The sequence below is a fragment of the Choloepus didactylus genome, chromosome 17 (assembly GCF_015220235.1).
Source record: "Choloepus didactylus isolate mChoDid1 chromosome 17, mChoDid1.pri, whole genome shotgun sequence".
Lineage (NCBI taxonomy): Eukaryota > Metazoa > Chordata > Mammalia > Pilosa > Megalonychidae > Choloepus > Choloepus didactylus.
This window is the reverse complement of record NC_051323.1, coordinates 77,482,553-77,498,557: the sequence shown is the minus strand read 5'-3', so window position 1 is coordinate 77,498,557 and position 16,005 is coordinate 77,482,553. Positions and strand designations below refer to the sequence as shown.

General features: G+C 44.7%; 1 protein-coding gene across 1 annotated transcript in view; it reads left to right on the top strand.

Annotated features, from left to right (window-relative positions):
- Window positions 1-15,620, top strand: part of ZC3H8 (zinc finger CCCH-type containing 8) — a 109,620-nt gene extending 94,000 nt beyond the window's left edge. Inside the window, exon 9 of the mRNA XM_037807726.1 lies at window positions 15,288-15,620. The gene's annotated coding sequence lies outside the window, so the exon portion shown is untranslated. The remainder of the gene's footprint in view (window positions 1-15,287) is intronic.
- Window positions 15,621-16,005: the final 385 nt, after the last annotated feature.

Here is a 16,005-nt window from a genome sequence, read left to right as displayed (position 1 = left end):
TGGCTTCATGTGTGAATTCTACCAAGCATTCAAGAAAGAATTAATACCAATCCTGCTCAAACTCAAAAAAATTGAAGAGGAGGGAGAGCTACCCAACTCATTCTGTGAATCCGACATCCCCCAATGCCAAAATCAGACAAAGATACTACAAAAAAAGAAAATTATAGAGCAATCTCTTTAATGAATATAGATGCAAAAATTCTCAACAAAACACTTGCAAATCGAATCCAGTGGCACATTAAAAGAATTATACACCATGACCAAGTGGGGTTTTTTCCAGGTATGCAAGGCTGGTTCAACACAAGAAAATCAATTAATGTAATACACCACATCAATCAATTGATCGATGCAAAAAAGGCATTTGACAAAATTCAATATCCTTTCTTGATGAAACTCTTCAAAGGATAGGAATAGAAGGGAATTTTCTCAATATGATAAAGGCAATATATGAAAAACCCACAGCTAACATAGTACTTAATGGGGAGAGACTGAAAGCTTTCCCTCTAAGATCAAGAACAAGACAGGGATGCCCACTTGTCACCATTGTTATTCAACATTGTGCTAAAGCAATTAGGCAAGAAAAAGAAATAAAGGGCATTCAACTGGAGAGGAAGAAGTAAAACTTTCACTGTTTGCAGATTAAATGGTATATGTAAAAAATCCAGAAAAATCTACAGCAAAGCTATTAGAGCTAAGCAATGAATACAGCAAAGTGGCAGGCAACAAGATCAACATGCAAAAATCTGTACTGTTCTTATACACAAGTAATGTGCAACAAGAGGAAGAAATTTTAAAAAAAAATTCCATTTACAATAGCAACCAAAAGAATCAAGTATTTAGGAATAAACTTAGCAAAGGCCACAAAAGACCTATACAAAGAAAACTACAAGAAACTGCTAAAAGAAATTGAACAGGACCTAAAAAAATGGAAGAACATACCATGTTCATGGATTGAAAGACTAAATATAGCTAAGATGTCAATTCTACCTAAACTGATTTATAGATTCAATGCAATACTAATTAAAATCCAAACAACTTGTTAGCAGAAACAGAAAAACCAATAACCAAATTTATTTGGAAGGGCAAGGTGCCCCAAATAGCCAAAAATATCTTGAGAAAGAGAAACGAAGTGGGAGGTCTCACACTACCTGACTTTGAAGCATATTACAAAGCTACAGTTCTCCAAACAGCATGGTACTGGCATAAGGACAGAAATACCAACCAATGGAATTGAAGTGAGTATTCAGACATCTATGGACAGTTGATCTTTGATAAGGCAGTCAAGCCAAAGCAACTGGGACAGAGCAGCTTCTTCAATAAATGGTGTTTGGAGAACTGGATATCCATTTCCAAAAGAATGAAAGAGGACCCCTATCTCACATGTTATACAAAAATTAACTTGAAATGGATCAAAGACTAAGCAATAATGCTAAGACCTTAAAACTCTTAGAAGAAAATGTAGGGCAATATCTTAAAGATCTTGTGATAGGAGGTGGCTTCTTAGACCTTACACCCAAAGCATGAACAACCAAAGAACAATAGACAAACGGGATCTCCTCAAAATCAAACTCTTTTGTACATCAAAGGACTTTGTTAAAAAAGTAAAAAGGCAGCCTACACAATGGGAGACAATATTTGGAAACCACAAATAAGATAAGGGTTTAATATCCCAAATATATAAAGCGACCCTACAACTCAAGAACAGAAAGACAAACAACCCAATTAAAAAATGGGCAAAAGACATGGACAGACACTTTTCTGAACAGGAAATACAAATGGCTCAAAAACATATGAGAAAATGCTGAACTTCACTGGCTATTAGAGAAATTCAAATCAAAACCACAATGAGATATCAACTCACACCTACCAGAATGGCCATCATCCAAAAAACAAAAAATTGCAAGTGCTGGAGAGGATGTGGAGAAAGAGGCACACTTATTCATTGTTGATGGGAATGTAGAATGGTGCAACCACTCTGGAAGGCAGTGTGGAGGTTCCTCAGGAAGCTAAATATAGATCTGCCATATGACCCAGCTATTCCTTTGCTAGGTATACACTCAGAGGAACTGAAAGTTAAGACACAAACGGACATTTATAAACCAATGTTTATTTCAGCATTATTCATGACTGCCAAGAGATGGAAGCAACCCAAATGTCCATCAACAGACGAGTGGATAAACAAACTGTGGTACATACACATGATGGAATATTATGCAGTTGTAAAACAGAACAAAGACATGGAACATATAACAACCTGGATGAACCTTGAGGACATTATGTTGAGTGAAGTTAGCCAGAAACAAAAGGACAAATACTGTATGATCTCACTAATAAGAACTAACATTAATGAGCAAACTTTGAGAGTTAAAAGCTGATAACACAGGCTACCAGGAGATAGAAAGAGGGTAGAGATCGGGCATTTGATGCTGAAGGACTACAGAATGTTCAGCAGGCTTGATTGTATAGATCCAGAAATAGACAGCATAAATACTGTGTGATGGTAGCACAATATTGTAAGTACACTGAAGAAAGATGTCCGTGAGTAAAGCTGAAAGAGGTGGGATAGGAGAATGTATGAGACCAGAGGCAAAGATAGATGATAAAGACTGGGACTGGATAACCTGGCAAAAGTTGGAGTGGCCAATGACTGTTGCTAAATGTACAAACATAAAAATGTTTTTACATGTGGGCAAATAAATGAATGTCAACCATGCAGAGTGTTGAAAAAGGGATGGTATTGGGAAAAAACATAATCAAAGCAAACTGGAGTCTATGGTCAACAGTAACATCGTAATATGCTTCCATTAAGTGTAACAAAGGCAATATACCAAAGTTGAATGTGTATGAGAGGGGGATATATGGAAGGGATATGGTATTCTTGGTAGTGGTGTTGTTTTCTGTCCATACTATTACATTGTATTGTACATTTTATTTTTCTTTTTATCTTTTTTATTACTCGCTAAAAAAAAAACTTTTTCATAGTAATCAGTATGTTCAGGTGCTGATTATGGTGATAAGTGTACAACTATATGATGATACTGTGAACAACTGACTGTACATTGTGGATAATTGTGTAGTATGTGAATATATCTCTATAAAATTGTAGGAAAAATAAAAATAGGGGTAAAAGTACTGGAGAAAACATGGAGAGAGGGATGTAACTATTTACTGTTGATGAAGAGGCAGAATGGTGTGGCCTTTCTGGAGGTCAGTGTGGTGGTTCCACAAGAAGCTAAGTATGTGGGGGCCATAAGGTCCTGCACCCTCATTAAGGGGTATGTACTTGGAAGATCTGAGAGCAGAGACATGAATGGACATTTGCACACTGGTGTTCATGGAGGCAGTGTTCATGATTTGCAGTGGGTGGAGGTGGCCGAACGGTACATAGACAGAGAAACAGAATGGTGAACTGTGGTGTGTGCATGCAATGGAATACTGAGCACCTACGAGGAGTGAAGCTGTGAGACGTGCAACGAGGTAAATGGATCCTGTATACAGCATTTTGAGTGAAGTATGCCAGAAACAAAGGCAAACACTATAATGCCTCACCATTATGGACTAACTACAATGTGTAAATTCAGAATTGAATCTTAGAGCACAGCCTAACAGGGAAATGATTGTTGTAATGGTCCCTAGATTGTAAGCTCCTACAACAGTCAAATCTACTCTTGAATTGTAATGGCTGTCTCCAAACTCAGATGTTGATATCCTAATGTATAACCTGATTGGTCTCTGGAACATTGGGTATCTGTGTGACACTTGAAACTCAGAGCTAGAGCTCAGCAGATATGAATGTCAGTATTAGCGCATACAGCAACTGTTAAAAAAAAAAAAAAAAGCTGAAAAAGAGCCCAGACTTAAATTAGAGATATGAATGAAGCAGATCTGATTAAGACTAGGGCAGATCTAAGATGGTAGCATAGAGAGAAGTGGAAGCTAAGTAGTCCCCCTGGAACAACTGAAAAAAAAAAACAGAAACAACTAGTAAATAATCTGGCATAACTGCAGGGGGACAAAGGTGACCATCCACTCATCATACACTAACCTGAATTGGGAGGAATGCCTGAGATCACAGCATAAAACCTGTAAGTAAGAACTGCAGATCCAAATCTGGAGACCCCTTCCCCACAGCCCAAGCTGCAAAGCCTCGTGGTGCCAGAGAGAAGCTTTCTCCCAGCAAGCAAATATAGCTCAGCTGAGCTCCAACAGGGGTTTTAATTAGTGAGTGTGAACTGCTCACTACGAGGTATGAATCCCCAACAAGTAGACAGAGGCTTTGGGTGATGACTGACCTTGGAGAGCCAGAGGGCCGCCTTGGACTAGCTCCGTTCCTTTTTCGACTCAGTGGGGAAAGCCTCAGCCATTTTCAGTTCCCAGTTCTGTGACCCAGACAAGGATATAGCACAGGCAGAGAGAGACTGTTGAAATGCTAATAACCTCCCCCTAAGGCATCTATCTTCTCTAAGAGGAAAGGGGTGGGGCCCAGCTCTACTACCTGCCTTTCATTCAGAACTTACACCAGTCAAGAATTATAGGCTAATCTTTGCATCAGGCTGAGAGCTCCCCTGCATGGCCCAGTGGCCCGGGGCTTCCCTTGAGGGACGACGCGCACTAGTGATGTAGCACAGCCTTCCCTCAGCAGAGGTCCTGGAAGATCACAGCTGAGAAAGGGGCCCACTTGGAAAACCCAGGGATGCTACGTCAATGCCGGTGGTTTGTGGGTCAGTGACAGAGAAAATCTGGGGCAAAACTGAAATGAAGACTTAGACTCTTGCAGCGGCCTTGAATCTCCAGGAACACCTGGGAGGTTTAAATATTAAAGCTGCCCTGCCTCCCTGACCACCCAAACACACGCCCCACGTTCAGGGCGGATGGCTCCAACAACACACCCAAACTGAGTTCACCAACTGAACCCCACAAAAATCATTTCCCCACACACCACAGAGACAGAGTTGGGGAGAACTAACTTGAGGGGTATAGGTGACTTCCAGACACCATCTGCTGGTTAGTTGGAGAAAGTGTACGCCACCAATTTGTATTTCTGAAAAATTAGATTATTATTTTTTTTTTTTACAACTTGAAGGAATCCTATCAAGCAAAGCAAATGCCAAGAGGCCAAAACAACAGAAAATCTTAAAGCCTATGATAAAACCAGACGATATGGAGAACCCGATCCCAAACACCCAAATCAGAATATCAGAAGAGACACAGTACTTGGCACAATTAATCAAACAATCACAATTGAGGAATGAAAACATGGCACAGGATATAAAAGACATGAAGAAGACCATGAAACAGGATAAAAGGGACATAAAGAAGACCCTAGAAGAGCATAAGGAAGAAATTGCAAGATTAAATAAAAAAATAGATCTTATGGAAATAAAAGAAATTGTTGGCCAAATTAAAAAGACTCTGGATACTCGTAATACAAGATTAGAGGAAGCTGAACAACAACTCAGTCTCCTAGAGATCCACAGGACAGAAGATGAAAGAACAAAAGAAAGAATGGAGAAAAAAAATCAAAAAAATTGAAAAGGATCTCAGGGATACGATAGATAAAATAAAACATCCCAATTTGAGACTCATTGGTGTCCCAGAAGGGGAAGAGAAGGGTAAAGGTCTAGAAAGAATATTCAAAGAAATTGTTGAGGAAAACTTCCCAAACCTTCTACACAATATAAATACACAAAGCATAAATGCCCAGCGAACTCCAAATAGAATAAATCCAAATAAATCCACTCCAAGACATATTCTGCTCAGACTCTCAAATACTGAAGAGAAGGAGCAAGTTCTGAAAGCAGCAAGAGAAAAGCAATTCACCACATACAAAGGAAACAACATAAGGCTAAGTTGTGACTACTCAGCGGCCACCATGGAGGCAAGAAGGCAGTGCCATGACATATTTAAAATTCTGAGAGAGAAAAATTTCCAACCAAGAATACTTTATCCAGCGAAACTCTCCTTCAAAGTTGAGGGAGAGCTTAAATTTTTCACAGACAAACAAATGCTGAGAGAGTTTGCCAATAAAAGACCTGCCCTACTTCAGATACTAAAGGGAGCCCTACCAACAGAGAAACAAAGAAAGGCAAGAGAGATATAGAGAATTTTAACAGACATATATAGAACCTTACATCCCAAATCACCAGGACACTCATTTTTCTCTAGTGATCATGGATCTTTCTCCAGAATGGACCATATGCTGGGACATAAAACAAGCTTCAGTAAATTAAAAAACAAACAAACAAACAAAAAATTTGAACATATTCAAAGCACAATCTCTGACCACAATGGAATACAAATAGAAGTCAATTAATTTTTGAATTGTAACTCCACTATTTACTTCCTACATGATATGAAATACACAAACTCTAATGACAAATCAGTGGTTTTGAACTCAAAGTAAAATATGTAATTTTTTACAAGAACTATACAAAGGTGGGGGAATGGAAGAGTAGAGATACATAGTTTATGTGTCCTATTGAAATTAAGTTGGTATCAAAGAAAAGCAAGATTGTTATGGATTTCAGAGTTTAATTTTAAGCCCCACAGTAAACACAAAGAAATTATCAGAGAATATGACCATAGAGATGAAAAGTAGAGTTTGGGTTAAGAGAAATGGGGAAGGGGCAATGGGGAGTTAAGAAATGAGTGTAGGGTTGCTGTTTGAGGTGAAGGGAAATTTCTAGTAATGGATGGTGGGAAGGTGATAGCATTACAACATTCTAAATGTGATTAATCCCACTAATGGAATGCTAGGGAGGGGGTGGAATGGGAAGATTTAGGCTGTATATATGTTTCCACAATTGAGAAAAAAAAAAAAAAAAAGACAGTCTAAATAGATGATAATTGAATGCCAAGGATGACCCTGGATGGGATCTGAGGATGGAGAAGAGGAGGCTCAAAGGGACACAGTTGAGACATAAGGAAAAGGAAATACAGAATGTGAGCTTTGTATCAGTGTTGAATCTCTTGTACTTCTTAGCTGTGCTTAATGGACTTGCATAAAAGAATGTTCTTGTTCATGGGAAGTGTATGTGAATTATAGTGTTTGTTCAAGGATGTGTGCAGCTAGCTTTCATATGTTCAGAAGACAGAGCAATAGATGATGGATGATAGGGAGGGAGGGAAAGAAATAGCGGTCTGATGACATGTTAAAGTTAGTGGATTGGGGTATCGGGGGGGTCAGGGTATGATGGAATTCTGTGTACGGGGTTTGTATTGTTTTTGCAACTGTTCCTGTAACTTTGAATTTACTTCAAAATAAAATGTAAAAAAAAATTAAAAATAAAAATAAATAAAAATAAATGATGAAATGAAGGAAAAAAAAAAAAAGAGAGAGAGAGAGTAGGGCAAAGCGGTCCAAAGGGTAAAGGTTGAAACTGACTGTGTGTTAAAACTTCAACTTCCATGTGGACCAAGGGAAGAGATGTTTATTAGATGTAGGATCTATATTTTCTAAACAATGTAACTTCTTCAGTCAATTTGTTCAAACACCACAATTACATGGAACTTTGAATAGGAAATGAGATATGGTAGGTTTGTATAGCTTAGAGTGAAATGGCAACACAACCCAAAGTAATTTGGGCAGAGAATAAAAATATTCCCGAGGAGCCAGGGGAAAATGTGGAGGTGTTGGGCTTCCTCACCTGGACTGATGCTGATGTTCTCACAAACACTGGGGACTGACGATTGATGTGCCGAGCCCTCTATCATGGGACTTGCCCTTATGAAGCTAGTCACTGCAAAGGAGAGGCTAAACCTGCTTATAGTTGTGCCTAAGAGTCTCCCCGAGTGCCTCGTTGTTGCTAAGATGTGGCCTCTCTCTCTCTCTGTCTAGCTAAGCCACCTCAGCAGGTGAACTCACTGCCCTCCCCTCTACGTGGGATCTGACTCCCAGGGGTGTAAATCTCTCTGGCAATGCAGGATATGACTGCCGGGGATGAATCTGGACCTGGCAGCATGGGATTGAGAACATCTTCTTGACCAAAAGGGTGATGTGAAACGAAATGAAATAAAGTTTCAATGGCTGAGAGATTTCAAATGGAGTCGAGAGGTCACTCTGGTGGACATTATTGCTGGCATTCTTGGTGGCATTTTTGACAATGCCCCCAAGTCTGCTCAACTGGGACAGAACAGTCTCTTCAATAAATGGTGTTGGGAGAAATGGATATCCATATCCAAAAGAATAAAAGAAGACCCCTACCTCACACCCTATACAAAAATTAATTCAAAATGCATCAAAACCTGAATATAAGACCAGTACCATAAAACTACTAGAAGAAAAGATAGGGAAACATCTTCAAGATCTAGTGATAGGCGGTAGTTTCCTAGACCTTACACCCAAAACACAAGCAACAAAAGAAAAAGTAGATAAATGGGAACTCCTCAAAACTAAAGACTTCTGTGCTTTAAAGGACTTTGTCAAAAGGGTGAAAAGGCAGCCGACTCAGTAGGAGAAAATATTTGGAAACCACATATCTGATAGGAGGTTGATATCCAGAATATATAAAGAAATACTACAGATCAACAATAAAAAGACAAACAACCCAATTTAAAAATGGGCAAAAGACATGAATAGACATTTTTCCAAAGAGGAAACACAGATGGTTATGAAGTACATGAAAAGATGCTCACCTTCACTAGCTTTTAGGGAAATGTAAATCAAAACCAGAGTGAGATATCATCTCACACCTACTAGAATGGCTGCTTTTAAACAAACAGGACACTACAAGTGTTGGAGAAATAGGAACACTTGTTCACTGCCGGTGGGATGTGAAATGGTGCAGCCGCTGTGGGGAATGGTTTGGTGGCTCCTCAGGAAGCTAAGTACAGAGCTGCCCTACAACCCGGCAATCCTGCTACTCGGGATGTACCCAGAAGAGCTGAAAGCAGGGACATGCACAGGCATTTGCACACTGATGTTTACAGCAGCATTATTCACAATTGCCAAGAGATGGAAACAACCCAAGTGTCCATCAACTGATGAATGGATAAACAAAATGTGGTGTATACATACGACGGAGTATTAGTCAACTGTAAGAAGGAATGAAGTCCTGAAGCACGTGACAACATGGATGAACCTTGAGGACATTATGTTGAGGGAAATAAGCCAGATACAAAAGGACAGATACTGTGTGATCTCACTGATATGAACTAGTTATAATAAGAAAACTCATAGAGTTAGAATGTAGACTATAGATTACAAAAGATAGACTGAGGTTTGAGAATGGGGAATGGTTGCTTAATTTATATAGAATTTCCATTTAGGTGGATTGTAAAGATGTGGAAATGGACGGTGGTGAGGGTTGCACATTATTGTAAGTGTAATTAACAGTCCTGAATTCTATAGGTGAATGTGGTTAAAAGGGAAACCTTAGGTCATATATGTTACTAGAATAAAAATTAAAAGATAAAGCATAGGACTGTGTAACACAATGAGCCCTATTGTAGATGGTGGACCATAGTTCATAGTACAAGTATAAGAATGTTCTTTCATGAATTATAACAAATATATGACACTAATAGGGTGGTATATGGGAAAAAATACACATAATATAAACTATGGACTGCATTAATAGTAGCAGTTTAATAATGTCATCAATTGTAGCAAATGTAGCTACTGTTAAAAAAATAGTACAATTGCAAAAAAAAGTGCTCTCATCAGTTGTAAAAATGTTCCTCATCAGTGCAAGGGGTTAGGGTGAGGCGGGGTAAGGGAATCCTGTATTTTATGCATGATTGTTCTGTAAATCCACAACTTCTCCAATAAAATAATTTTTTAAAAGGTTTGGAATTTAGATAAGAAAGTAAATAATTCATTCCTGATTAAGGGATGCTTGGCTGAGAGGAACAGGGGTGTTCCCCACACTGGATGGTGTGCCGGTTTGGATATATTATGTCACCCAGAAAAAGCCATATTCTTTAATGCAGTCTTGTGGGGGCAGATTGATTAATCTTTTTGATTAGGGTGTGACCTTTTGATTGAATGTTTCCATGGAGATTTGACCCCACCTACTTAGGGCAGGTCTTGATCAGCTCACTGGACTACCTGAGAGCGCTCCCGGCCCTGGCTCTCAGAAGTGCTTGGAGACGCAGACAGAAGGACGTTCAGCCACGAGCCGAAGCCCAGCGTTTGCCCCGGGTGTGCCAAGACAGGGCCCCCAGGTGCTCAGAGACAAACCACCTGGGAGAAAGAACCAAGGACGCGCCGCGGCTGAGAGAGGCATTTTGGAGATGGCGGCTGGAAGTCCTTTTGCTGCCCCGAGTTGCCTGGGGGTGACCGGGAGAGCACCCCAGACGCCTGGAGAGGAGCGTCCTGGGACAAAGCCGTTTCGGAAGCAGAACCGCGGAGCAGACGCCGGCCACGCACCTTCCCGGCTGACAGTGCCCCGGACGCCATCGGCCTTCCTTCAGTGAGGGTGGCCTCCCCTTGGAGATGCCTTCGTTGGGACACTTTTATGGGCTTAGAACTGTGACTCTGTAACCCAATAACCCCCTTTATAGAAGCCAGTCCATTTCTGTGTTCTGCATAAGGGCAGCTCTAGCAACCCGGACAGACGGCATCGCGGGAGCTCACCCTCCCATCTCTCGCTCCCCTGCCCGAGGCAGGGCTGGGCATGGCACAGGGAGCCGGCGGCTCAGAACGCGCTCCTCCTGGTGGGCACAGATCAGGGGAGGGATCCGAACAGCCGGAGAACAGGAGCCTTGGACAGTCACCAAGCCACAAACCCTCAGGACAGCCCAGATGCGGATGAATTGCCGAGGAGGCAGATGCAAGCCCTAACGCCTGGCACCTGGTGCGGGCACGGCACTGCCAGGGCCCAGGGGACGTTGTGAGTTAGGGTGAGGCCGAGCTGAATGCGGGGCCTGCATCCGAAGGGCCTGGGGTCTTCACGGGCAGGGAAAGCAGGCCGAGGAGGTGGTCTGCATCAGGGTGGAGACCGGGGTCCGGGTGGCCGGGCACTGCCAGCCCCTGCAGGCCCAGAGAGGCCGTGGCCCTGCTTGCCCACGCCGTCCTTTCGGACCTCAGGCCGGCACCAGCAGAAAGCCCCACTGTCGGGCCACGCAGCCCGTGGCAAAGCAGGCCAGGTGGGGCCTCCAGGGGCGGGGGGCTCCCGGTCCCCCAGCCTGCCTGCCAAGGGGCTGCTCCACCGGGCGATGCGCAGTGGGGAGGGCAGGAGTCAGGGCAAGTCACATCGAGGCTCGTCATGGCACCACCAGTCCCGTTTCTCTTGAATAAATCTCCTCAGGTTGCCAACAGCCTGCAGCTGATTCCCAGGGGTCTGACAAAGTTGACTTTGTTTTTGCCAGTGGCCCTGTTCCCTTTCTGGAGGTTTTCCGAGGCCCTTCCTGCCATTCCAGAAGAAGCCCTGGTTCATTTTTAAATCAAGTCGCCGTCTAACACCACAACACCTTCTTCCTTTGTTTCACCTGCACTCGGGGACACACACACACACGCTTACATATCTGTGACTGCTACAAACACCAAACCTGGCCCATCTTCCAGGCCTTCCATTTCAGACACCCTCGTCTGCATCTGTGCCCGGGCACGTTTTCCTGGAAAAGGCAGCTGCGCCCTGAGGTGGGACGTCAGTGGCTCCCAGATACAGGGCGTGTGGCTGCCACCCGGGGCTCCCACTTCCTGAGCTCCGGGGGCTCCGGCTCTGGCTCCACACTTTTCAGCTACCATTTGAAGGGATTCTACAGAGGTGGCCAGGAGTCTTAAACAGGTACAAGCTTTGATCCCATGGAAAGTAATCCAAACGTGCCTGCCGGGATGTGCTGCTCGGCAGGCCTGGCACATGGTCACACACTGAGCTTCCGGCTGGGCCTCCTGTGCAGGCCGGGCCTTTGCAACCGATGCAAACCTCCTGCTGAGCCGAGCTCACTTGGGCAAACCTGGAGTCCAGAGAGAGGCTGCACGTCAGCCAGACGCACTGAGGCCGTTTCCGTCAAGGAGGGAGAGACTGTGCCTGGGAATTCCTGATTGTCCCCGAGCCTGACTGTGTGTCCTCGTGCTCTCCCAGGACCCAGATGACATGGGCTCCTCGGGGGGCAGCTGCAGCCTCTGCTGCCAGACCCGGGCCCCACAGCTCAAGCAGCACCAGGAAAAGGAACGGAGGGAAAAGTGACCCCAACTTTTCTTAATGGGATGCGTGTCAGAAGGGGCACCCCGGAACAAATGGGGAGGCCGGGAGGTAGCAGTTAGAAGGGCTCTGCCAGTGCCCGTGTGTCGGCAGCTCCTCAGCCGCGGTGCTTGGGATCTGCTCAGGTGACGCCCAGGGTGCCGCGGACCCCCAGGACCCCCAGTCAGCACCTGGGAGTGGGCAGGGGGCTCAGGGCAGCAGCGCGGCCGCCCCTCCTCCTCCACGGCCTCCCCACGCTTCCTCAGCGACTGCAGGCCCCAGAGGCCGGCACAGCTCTGGCCTTGGATGGTGTTCTGGAAGCAGCACAGCCGCGCGCGCACGGTCTCACCCAAGGCTGAATCCCCTGCAAGATCAGGCACGTCCAGGGCCCTCACTCAGTGCTCCTCACATCATCAAAATTATCAGAACACGGGAGTGTGGAAAGAAACAAAACAGAGTTCCTAAGGCTGAGCGATGTAAAAGGACTTCAGGAGGTGATTCCGGAGGCGACTCTTAGGCAGGTTTCACCAGAGCTCATAAACTGAGAATTTGCGCAGCCCCAAGTGACAATGTTCCTGAAACCCAAGGACATCGGGACGCCAAACGCAAACCACGAGACGGAGAACTCAGCCAACCATCCAACCTCAGGACACCCGGAGGACCCCGAGAACCCGCCGACCACAAGCAGCTCATCTCCTCTTCTTTCCTTTCGAAACCCCGGCCTGGAAGTGCCAAGACAGCACGACCTGGGGAACCACCTGAGTCTGTGCTCCTCGAATTGCAGTTCACAGACCCCAAATAAACGCCTTTGCTGCTTCGCAGCTCAGTGTGTTATTCTCGGTCGACACTCCCTGGCGTCAGGAACGGGTTGTGAAGCCGCCGCCGTGACCCCAGAGCCGCCCGGATTCGAGCAGCGCCCGCGGGGAGAGCGCCCTGTGCCCTGTCGAGTGCCCGGCGGACCCGGGTTCCTGCGGTGAGTCCTCTCGCCCCGAACCTCCCTTTTGCGGCTGTGGTTCGGCCTGTCTTTGGGTGTCCTCTGTTAGAGGCACCTGAACCTGGGTTCTCCTGGTCTGGGCTGGGGCAGGCCCTTTGTTTGCCCTTGTTGGAGACAAGGAGCCTCTCCTCGTCCGGTGGGTCCTCGAATGGGGCTGTGTGCTGAGCTCTTCCGGTGGAGGGACACCCCCCCAACAAGCAATGTGGCCTCTGCTCTGACTGTGAGCAATCAAGTAATTGCTCTGGTGGGCATGGGACGGGCATTTAATGCTACTAGAGCGCCTGCCTCCTTTTGAGGAGAAGTCTCAGCTTCCTGAGACCAAGACTCCTGTGAAAGGGTCAGGCGGTCATGGATGGGACAGACTGACACAGGGCCGCCTGCCACCCTCGAGACAATGTCTGTGCACCTAGGGACGCCTGGTCACGGGTTGGGCAGCTAAAGTGCAGGCTGTCCTCCAAGTAAGACAAGTATCCCGTGAAAGGCCCACTGTGAAATGTCACACTTGTCCCAAACCCAGACAGTTCCCCTCTGGCTTAGGCTTTAGGGCTAATTGCCATCAGAACCCACTAAAAGAATGGGTTCCCATCATCCAGGAACTCTAAGGGTGCACAACCATCCAGCTCAGAAGCCGGTTTCATGTACAAGAAATCCAGACCGGCCTCAGATGAATTCATATCCCACTGGATCTGGCACATAAGAGAAAATCTTGAGTTCTAGTGGTCTCAGTGGGGATATTTTGATATGCCTAAATGGGTGTATTGGTACACTCAACCAGAAAATAGAGGCTCTAAAACGCAGCGCCTGATTGAGAAGCTTGTTTTAATTGGTAACTGGGAGCTTCCAAAGGTGTAACTAATTCTAAAATTGCCCCCTCCCCTCCAAGAAACAAATACTAAATTAACAGACTTATCTAAGTGCATTATCAAGCTTGAAAAATTATCTAGAACTCCTGATGCTGACTGTTCTAACCCTCCTTAAACCCCTCCTGTCCTCTTCCTGCACGTCCCAGCTTAGCGGAACTCCCCTTCCATAGTGATAAGGTTTCCCAAATCCTACAGAAGACCCAATAGGTTTTGCAAAAGAATTCAATCTTATCATTCAGACTTAAGAGGCTGGATGCTCAGACCTTTCCCAATTAAGTCACATGACTGCTGGGGAAGGTCATGCCAAAATCTGGATAGACAAAGCTTATTGGAAAATCCCTTAAAAGACTTTTCAAAAGGAACAGCTACCGACAAAACTGAAGTATTTAAGCTAGCTAAGGAACCTCATATGGTCATATATGAAGTTTCCCCCCAAATTACTGATGGGAGAAAAATCCAGCAATGTACCCAGAAACCTGATGAGTCCATATATGATAACAGGCTTGGAAAAAACCTTTAAACAATTCTTAGTCTTGACCGTTTTATGAAACTTCTTCCCTATTTGATTCTATTTTTGTTAGCTGCCTTTCAGAAGAACTAAGTTCCACTCTAAAACACAAAAACTAAATTGGGCCACAATGGAACCAGATGATTTGGTGACTCTTTTAAAAGACTGAGAAAAAGAAATCCTTTCAAACTAAAATATTGCAAACACAAACCATGAGTTTCCAATTGTAGCAGCTACATAAGCCCCCAGTGAACTCTTGTTGCTCAAAGGTGGCCCCTCTCTAAGCCAAACTCTGCAAATAGACTCAATACCTAATCGCAACCAAGAAATTAAGAATTAACAAAAGATTACGAATATAAATCACTATATATGTCTTTTCTTTCTGTATTGTAGAAGAGACAGAATACCTGAAATTACTGAAACTTAACTAGTCCCAGCCCGGTGTGTCCTCACTATTGTGATGGTCACTGCAACCTGGCCCAAGCCTGGTGTGTACTTACTAGCGTGACAGTAACGCTAGCCTGGCCGCAGCCTTCTGTGCACTCACTGTTGTGATGGTCACTTGATTCTTATCCCAGCCTTGCTTATTCTTGATATTGTAATGATATCAATGCCACCTCCCCTTGCTTGAATCCATGAAAACCCTGAAATCCTTAGACTCAGTGCAGTGCTTGAAGCTGTTATGCACCCCAGAAAAGGCCATGTTCTTTTAATCCGTTTCTGTGGGTGCAGACCTGTTGTTGGTGGGACTTTTTTATTAAGTTATTTCAATTCAGATGTGACCCACCCTGTTGCAGGTGGGTCTTAATCCTTTACTGGAGTCCTCCATGCGAGGATAAGAGGCAGAAAGTACCAACAGAGCAACAGACCTCAGAGCGGGAAACACCCAGAGAGCTTGGAGAGAAAAACCCCAGGAATGCAGAGAGGACCCACAGAACCTCCAAAAGGCGGCCACGGGAACAGAGGCTGAGAGCAAGGAGACCCGGGAGCAGAGGACCCATAGACACTGCCACACGCCTTTCCACATGACAGAGGAGCCCTGGGTGCCGGCAGCCTCTCTTCAGAGAAGGTATCCTCCTGTTGGAGCCTTAATTGGGACATTTTTCTGGCCTTAAAACTGTAAATTTGTAAACTAATAAATCTCTATTGTAAAAGTCAACCCATTTCTGGTATATTGCATTCCGGCAACTTGAGCAAACCCAAACACTCAGAGACAGATTTGGGGGCTGATAGGCCATCTGATCTCCTGCTGCATGACTAGCAGTAAACTTGTTCTCTGAAACTCCGGTGTCTTGGGTTAGCTATCATGTGCATTGGGCAGAGAACTCTGCATTTGCTTGGTATCAACCACCTCCCCCCATGTGGGCCTTGACCCCCAGGGTGAGCTGCCCTGGCACCGAGGGGTTAACACCAAATGTTGATCAGTGATGCTTTTGGAGAAAGATCTTGACCAACAAGGGGAAAGGTGCAAAGAAATGAAACAAAGGCGTTTCTGTGGCTGAGAGACTGAAAATG